Raw genomic sequence first — 8,039 nt, forward strand, 5'->3', positions numbered from 1 at the left:
CTGGTCAGGGCTGTGGCATTCCTGCTCGTGGAAGCCCAGAGCAGTGCATCTCAAACTTTACTGTGCAAACCAGTCCCCTGGGATCCTGTAACGTGCGGTTTCTGATTCAGTGGATCTGGGTGGAGGCTGAGTCTGTCTGTCTGACAAGCTCCCACACGCTGCTGCAGCTGCTGCTGTGAAGACCGCGCTGTGGGCAGCAAGGCTAGAGCGCCCAGGGATGGTGACTCTTAGAAATGTCCTCCCTGAAGCCATCCCTGCCCCCACGAAGCCCAGGGGCCTCTGCCCGGGGGGCTTCCATCCCCATACACATCCAGCCCCTCCCCCCCAGCCACCTCTAGTGGCCCCAGGATTGCAGGCCTGGGAAGATTTGCCTGGCAAGTTGTGATGGTTGTGTGACTGTGTTTTCACCAGAGACGTATATATAATTGCCAATCTGTGTTTCTTTTTGGGGCGATCACACTGTTATGCAATTTCAGCTAAAAAAGAATTTTTTTTTTTTTAACCTATTCCTAGAGTCTCACGGAGAGCAAATGTACAATGATTTCCTATAAAAAGATTTCCTATAGGCTTCTGGAAATATCAACAGTGACTTGAAGACCCCGTTGCCACCTCTATGACCTGGCCCCTTTGGGTCCCCATTCCCAGCTTCTGGCACCTCAAACCCCTCCCCCTTCAGTTTCTAGCTCCTAGGCCGGCTCCAGTGAATGGATTTATTCTTCTCAAAATTCCTTTCACATGTGAGACCTGATATTTTAACCTTCTGCTCCTCTCCCATTTTTAAAGACTTACAGAATAAACCCAGACTGTTTCTTTTCAGCTGAAGAATCAAATCCCTGCTCCTGGCTTTGTAAGCCAGCCATTAAGGCGGGGGGGGGGGCGGGGGGCCCTACTGGAAAAGCATTTCCTTTCACCCCCAAAACTCCCAGAAAGAGCCTCCACTGGGATGCAGCCTCACTCTCAGAAACAGAAGTGGGGCTTCGGGGAGCAAAGGGGTTGTCCTGGCCTTATTCTTAGCTGGGCAGTTTGAGGGTGACCAAAGAAGTCGTCCTTCTCCTGTGTGTGGTGCCAGCGTAGGGTACGAATATAGACGTGCTGCCTGTGTGGGTGTGTAAGTCAAGCTGTAAAGGCTCCTGAATGTGACTGTGCTGCTGAGAAGTGGTAACACTGCTGTAAGTGTCAGCCAGCTGAGGGTGATTCTAAAGATGCGTGATCCCCAAATAAAGAACACCACTCCCCCGAAGAAGCCAGCCACAGGGGTCTGCGTGTTGTTCAGATGTGTGAAGAGAGGCACTCCATGGAGAAGCAGGTCATGGAGCTGAAGCCCTGAAGTGGACGGGACCTCAAGCTCCAGGTCAGCCAGGGCAGCAGTGACAGACACCCTCAGTTCACTCTCTGATGGTTATTCTCAATTCCTCTCTCTAGCCACCTTCCACTGTAGAGGCTGGAAATCCAGATTCTCACTTTCCCAGCCTCCTTTGCATTTGGGATGGCCATGTGACCAGATGTAGCCAATGAAATTTAAGAGGATGTCTACAGGGGCCTCTGGGAAAGCATATGCTTTCCTGATAAAAGGGGCAGACGTGGCTAACACCTTTCTGCCCCTCCCTTCTTCCTGCCTTGACTGAGGTTGCGATGCCTGGAGCAGCTGTCTTGCTACCATGAGAAAAAGGCCAAGAGAATCGCAGAGATGTCAACTGAGCTTCCAAACCAAGGCCAGCATCCATCCTCCTCCACAATTCTTGTAAATAAGAATAAATCCCTCTTCGGTTAAGCCATTGTTGGTCAGTTCTCTGTTACTTGCAGCTGAATGCATTCCTAACTAACATAGAAGGCCAGCCCTGCCTACCCATCAGAATTAGCTGTGGTCTTTGTTAAAAATCCAGACTCCTCTTTCCCATCAGAAAGCTATTGAATCTGGATCCCCAGCAGAGGTGCAGGACTTGTATTTGGACATCACTAATTCATTCATAGTTCCACAAATATTTGCTGAGTGCCTGCTATGTGCCGGGAAGCACATGCTGTGCTGGGGGCAGCGTGAAGAACAAGACAGATAAAGTCCCTGTTTTTTTTTTTTTCTCATCTGGACCACTGAAATGGCCGCCTCCTAACTGATCTCCCTGCTTCTGCCCTTGCCCCCTACAGCCTATTCTCAACAGAGCAGCCAGTGATCCCATTAGAACCTGAGGTGGGTCTTGTCACTCCTCAGCCGTCCGCTGGCTCCCATCTCAATAAAAGCCAGCGTGCTCCTGCGACCTAGAAGGTCCTGTGTGGTCAGCTCCCTGTTAACCTCTTACCTGCCTCCCACCACACTCTCCCCCTCACCCACAGTTCTCCAGCCTGGCCTCCTCCACTCTCCAGGCACTCCCCACCTTGGTGCCTTTTCACCTGCTGTTCCATGGCCAGGAGTGCACTTCCTGCAGAGAGCCACACAGCCCACCCTCTCCCTTTCTACAGCTCTTTTTCCGCGCTCCTTTTAAACAAGGCCTTCTGTGGCCTTCGCATCTACAATCTCAACACCCCCTACACACTTCCTATCCCCCCTTCCCTGCCCTATGCTTCCTCTTGACTATTTATCACTATCTAATTTAATATGTTATATGGGTGACTGGGGCTTCAGTGGTGGAACTCTCACCTTCTGTGCAAGAAGCCAGTGCTTGATTCCCAGCCAAGGCACCCCGTGCACAGTCACCACCGGTCTGTCAGTGGAGGCTTGCGTGTTGCTATGATGCTGAACAGGTTTCAGCAGAGCTTCCAGACTAAGATGGACTAGGAAGAAAGGCCTGGTGATCTGCTTCCAAGAATCAGCCAATGACAATCCTATGGATCACAGCAGTTGTGAGTGGGGGGCTGACTCAACGGCAGCGAACAACAACAACAACAAACCTAATTTTACCTATTTATCTCATCCGCCTCTCCCAACTAGAATGTCAGCAACATGGATTTGAACTGCTGACCTCTTGGTTAGCAGCTGTAGCACTTAACCACTACGCCACCAGGGTTTCCATCTCAGCTTCCATTTAACAAAAATTCCACAGTCAAAAAAAAAAAAAAATCAGAAAAATTTGAAAACCTGATTTCAAATCCTGGCTCCACCTAGCTCTAAATTTAGGAAAACTTTGCCTCAGTTTCCCAATCTGTAAAATGGGTACCCAAGTACGTACTTCACAGGATTGTTTTCAGTATTAAATGAGATTTTGTTTGTAGAGCAATTTGCAGTAGGCCTGGCATATAGAAAGAACTCCACCTCTAGCGGGTGATATTGGCAATCATGCTGGTTTGCCAGACCCATTCTCCAGCTGAGCAAGCACAGCAAAAACAGCCTGTTCCAACCAGGAGCCATGTGAGGGCAGGCGGTCAGGAAGGAGGGTCTCTGGGTGACCCAACCTGGATCAGGAAGATGAAGTACAGTCGCTGGCCATGCTTGCGCCATACGCCCATTCCTCTGGCCTCAGGGAAGCAGAAGCAACCTGACACAAAGCATGTGGGTTTGTCATGGATTGAGCTGTGTCCCCAAAAATATCTGTTGTAAATTCTAACCCCCATTCCTGTGTATAAGGAGCCCTGGGAGCGCAATGGTTAAAGTGCTCATCTGCTAACTGAAAGGTCGGTGGCTCAAACTTACCAGCAGCTCCTCGGGATAAAAGAACTGGCTACCTGCTCCCATAAAGATACAGCCTAGGAAACCCTTTAGGGCCATTCTACTCTATCTTACAGGGTGGCTGTGAGTTGGAATCAACTCAATGGCACACAACAACATACCAGTGGATGTAATCCCATTTGGGAACAGGATTTTCCGTGTTATGTTAGCGAGGCCCGATCAGTGTAGGGTATGTTTTCAGCCAATCACCTCTGAAATATAAAATCAGCAGATCAGGCACAGAAGCAAGGAAGTACAGACAGAGAAAGACAGATGCCACTTGGAGAACAAGGGACCCAGGAAGAGAATCTAAAAGAGATTTTCCCCCAAGCAGACAGGAAGAGTCTTCCCCTAGAGCCAGTGCCCTGAATTCAGACTTCTAGCCTCCTCAACTGTGAGAAAAGAAATTTGTTTGTTAAAGCCACCCACTTGTGGTATTTTCTCATAGCAGCACTAGGAGGCTAAGACGGGGTTCCTCAAGGGAAAGAAGGATTCCCGTACAGAAGTAAGGGGCAAGAGATGCCTAGCAGGTCAAAGCAATGCGTGTCCACTACAGAAATTCATCTAGAGCAGTAAGCAGGGAGAACGCCAAAGGGAGAAACCTGCAGAAATTACACACACATCCACAGAGAGAAAGAGGTGTCCTAAAATGCCTATTGACTCAGCTCTACCAAAGTTTAAAATTTCAAAACATATAACAAAAGGATAATTATAAAACCACGTGCTGTCAAGTTAAGGCAGAAAGAGTGAGCCGGAGACCTAGAAATGATATCTCCAAAATAGAATCAAGCTACTGTAAGAAGTTAATGTATGAAGTGCTGACAGTGACATAATATTCTTCAATATTTATTCATTCATTCAGCAAATAAATCTGTTCTACAAAAAACTATAAACATCTCTGGGACAGAATAGCAATATTAAAAAAAAATGAATTCGAATCCATACCTTATACCATACACAGCAAACATGCCAAATGAAAGTTAAATATTTTTAAATGATAAATACAGGCAGGAAACAAAATAACATTTTTATCCCAGCTCTGTTGCTGTCGTTGCTTGCCGTCCAGTGGATTCCGACTCATGGCGTCCCACATGTGTAGAGTAGAACTGTGCTCCACGGGGTTTTCGAGGCTGGGACCTCTCAGAAACAGATCACCAGGCCTGTCTTCTGAGGTGCCTCAGGCTGGGTTCGCACCACCAGCCTTTCAGCTCATAGTCGAGCCTTTAACCATTTCCCCTACCAGGGACTCCTTTATCCTACCTACTAAGAGTTAAATTTCGGTCTGAAAATACAGGGTGTCATGAGTGATAAGATAATTTTTTTTATGATTTCCATCTTTTTAAATTTATTGAGAGTTGTTTTGTGACCTATGTACACTTATATTTTTTAATTTATTTTTTGCTGTTATCGTTGAAAATATACTCAGCAGAACATATACCAATTCAGCAGTTTCTACATGTACTATTCAGTGACGCTGATTACACTCTTCAAGTTGTACAACCATCCTCACCCTCTTTTTCCAAATTATTCCTCCCCCATTAACATAAATCACTGCTCCCTAAGTTTCCTACCAAATCTTTCAAGTCGAATTTAAAAATTTTTTAATTAAAAAAAAAGCACTTTATGTGTCAAGAGGTGTGATAAGCAAATATAAAAAGAACCACAAGACCTTAATGCAGTCCCATGAACCAGCTTTCTGCCATCGGACCTGCCAGCTTGGGGTTCATCAGCCCCGCAGCGATGTGAGTCAGGAGGGGCCTCCAGCCTGATGCCTGACCCGCAGATTTGGGACTCATCAGCCTCTACAACTACACGAGCCATTTCCTTGAGATAAATCTCTCTCTCTCTCTCCATATATATACACACACACACACTTCACTGGTTTTATTTCTGTAGAGAACCCAGCCTAAAACCAAATTCTGCTATCTAGTGCTGTTATAACAAAAATACCACAAGGGGATGGCTTTAACAAACAGAAATTTACTTTCTCACAGTTTAGGAGGTTAAAAAGTCTGAATTCAGAGCGCTGGCTCTAGGGAAAGGCTTTCTCTCTCTGTCAGCTCTAGAGGAAGGTCCTCATCTCTTCAGCTTCTGCTTCCTGGCTCCTTGGAGATCTCCACGTGTCTTGGCATTTATCTTACCCCATCTCTTTTGCTAGCTTTTTCTCTTTTATATCTTAAAAGAGATTGGCTCAAGATACACCCTGCACTAATTGGGCCTCATTAATACAACAAAGACAACCCATTTCCAAACTGGATTATAACCACAGCCATAGAAGTCAGGATTTACAACACATTTTTCAGGGCACATAATTCAAACCATAACATCCCACCCTTTGGCCCTCAAGAATTCATGTCCTCGCCACAGGCAAAACATTCACCCCATCACATCACCCCCAAGGTCTTAAATCACCTCCAAGTCCAAAATCTCATCTTCTGAACCGCCTAAATCAAAGGTGGGTGATCACGGGAACATCAAATTCGAGCGGAGGGATATCTGACAAATCGCCTGACCAGTTTCAAAGTATCGAGGTCATAAAAGACACAGGAAGCCTGAGGAAACGTCCCCAGCTGGAGGGAACTTAAGGAGGCAGGATGGCTAAATGCAACGTGGGATTCCAGATTGAATCCTGAAGGAGAAAAGTGATGTGGAAATGTGGTAGAGAGGAACTAGCAGGAAAACTGACAAGACAAAGACTGGCCCTTGACTAGTTCCTGAGAGACAACCTCAAAGTCCTTGGGACATCCTGCCTGCTAGGAGTGTTGTCTCAGTCATCTAGTGCTGCTATAACAGAAATACCACAAGTGGATGGCTTCAACAAAGACAAATTTATTCTCTCACAGTCTAGTAGGCTAGAAGTCCAAATTCAGGGCGTCAGCTCCAAGGAAAGGCTTTCTCTGTTGGCTCTGGAGGCAGGTCCTTGTCATTAATGTTCCCCTGGTCTAGGGGCTTCTCTGCATAGGAACCCTGGGTCCAAAGGACGCTGCTCCTGGCACTGCTTTCTTGGTGATATGAGGTCTCCACTCTCTGCTTGCTTCCCTTTCCTTTTATCTCTTGTAAAATAAAAGGTGGCACAGGCCACACTCCAAGGAAACTCCCATTATATTGGATCAGGGATGTGACCTTAGTAAGGGTGTTACCATCCCACCCTAATCCTCTTTAACATAAAATTATAATCAGAGAATGGAGGACAACCACACAATACTGGGAATTGTGGCCTAACCAAGTTGACAAATATTTTGAAGGGACGCAATTCAATCCATGACAGGTGTCTTTAGTAACTGCAACAATGGGCTCAAGCATAACAACGATTGTGAGGATGGCACAGGATCGGGCAGTGTTTAGTTCTGTTGTACACAGGGTCACTGCGAATTGGAACTGGCTGGATAGCCCCTAAGAACAACAGCAGTGTCTTTGGTATACCTGGGGCCTCAGGCCATGCCAGATAGTTTATTGACTTATGGTGGGTGCCAAGGGCCACATTGTATCAATTTAACTTCTGTTTGTTGTTGTATGCCTTCCACTGGATTCTCACTCATAACAACCCATGTGACAGAGAAGAACTGCCCCTAGGGTTTTCTAGGCTGTAATCTTTATGGGAGCATGTCCCCAGGTCTTTCCCTGCGTAACCACTGGGTGGCTTCAAACCACCAGCCCTTCACTTAGCAGCCATGCACTTAACCACTGTGCTACCAGGGCTCCTTTAATCTCTGGAGGGGCTGGCTAATGAGCAACTGAGGCCAGTCACGTGGACACTCCATGCTTATGTGACCAATCCCCCATTAAAACCTTGGACACCAAGGCTCAGGCGAGCGTCCTTGGCTGGCAATACTGCATGTGTGGTGTCAGACATTGTTGCTGGGAGATCAAGTCCTGCCTGTGTGACTCTCCGGGGAGAGGATAACCGGAAAGCAGTGCCTGGTCTATCCTGGATGCTACACCTTTTCCCTTCCTGACTTCAATCAGTATCCTCTGGCTGTAATAAACGACAACCATGAGCATGACTGCTCTCCTGAGTTCCGTGAGTCCTCGAACCTGAGAGCCATTCTGGGGACCCCAACACACTCAGATAAGTTCTGAAGATTAGTTAATAGCATTGTATCAGTGTTAATTTCTTCATTTTTGTGTCATGACTATGTAACATTAGGAGAAGGTGAGTAAAGGGTATACAGAAACTACTATTTCTGCAAATTTCTGAAAATCTCAAGTTATTTCAAAATAAAAAAGTTTTAAAAAATGAGATGATAATTGTTGAGTGTTAGGCACATGGGTTCATTATATTTTTCTCTTTACTTCTGTGTAGATTTGAAATTTTTTTACAGGGAACTTTTTTTTTAAGCTAAAGAAATCAATTATTTGATGCAACAAAACAAACTGATCACATCCAAAACATACACAGCAG

The sequence above is a fragment of the Loxodonta africana genome, chromosome 22 (assembly GCF_030014295.1).
Source record: "Loxodonta africana isolate mLoxAfr1 chromosome 22, mLoxAfr1.hap2, whole genome shotgun sequence".
NCBI classification, from domain to species: domain Eukaryota; kingdom Metazoa; phylum Chordata; class Mammalia; order Proboscidea; family Elephantidae; genus Loxodonta; species Loxodonta africana.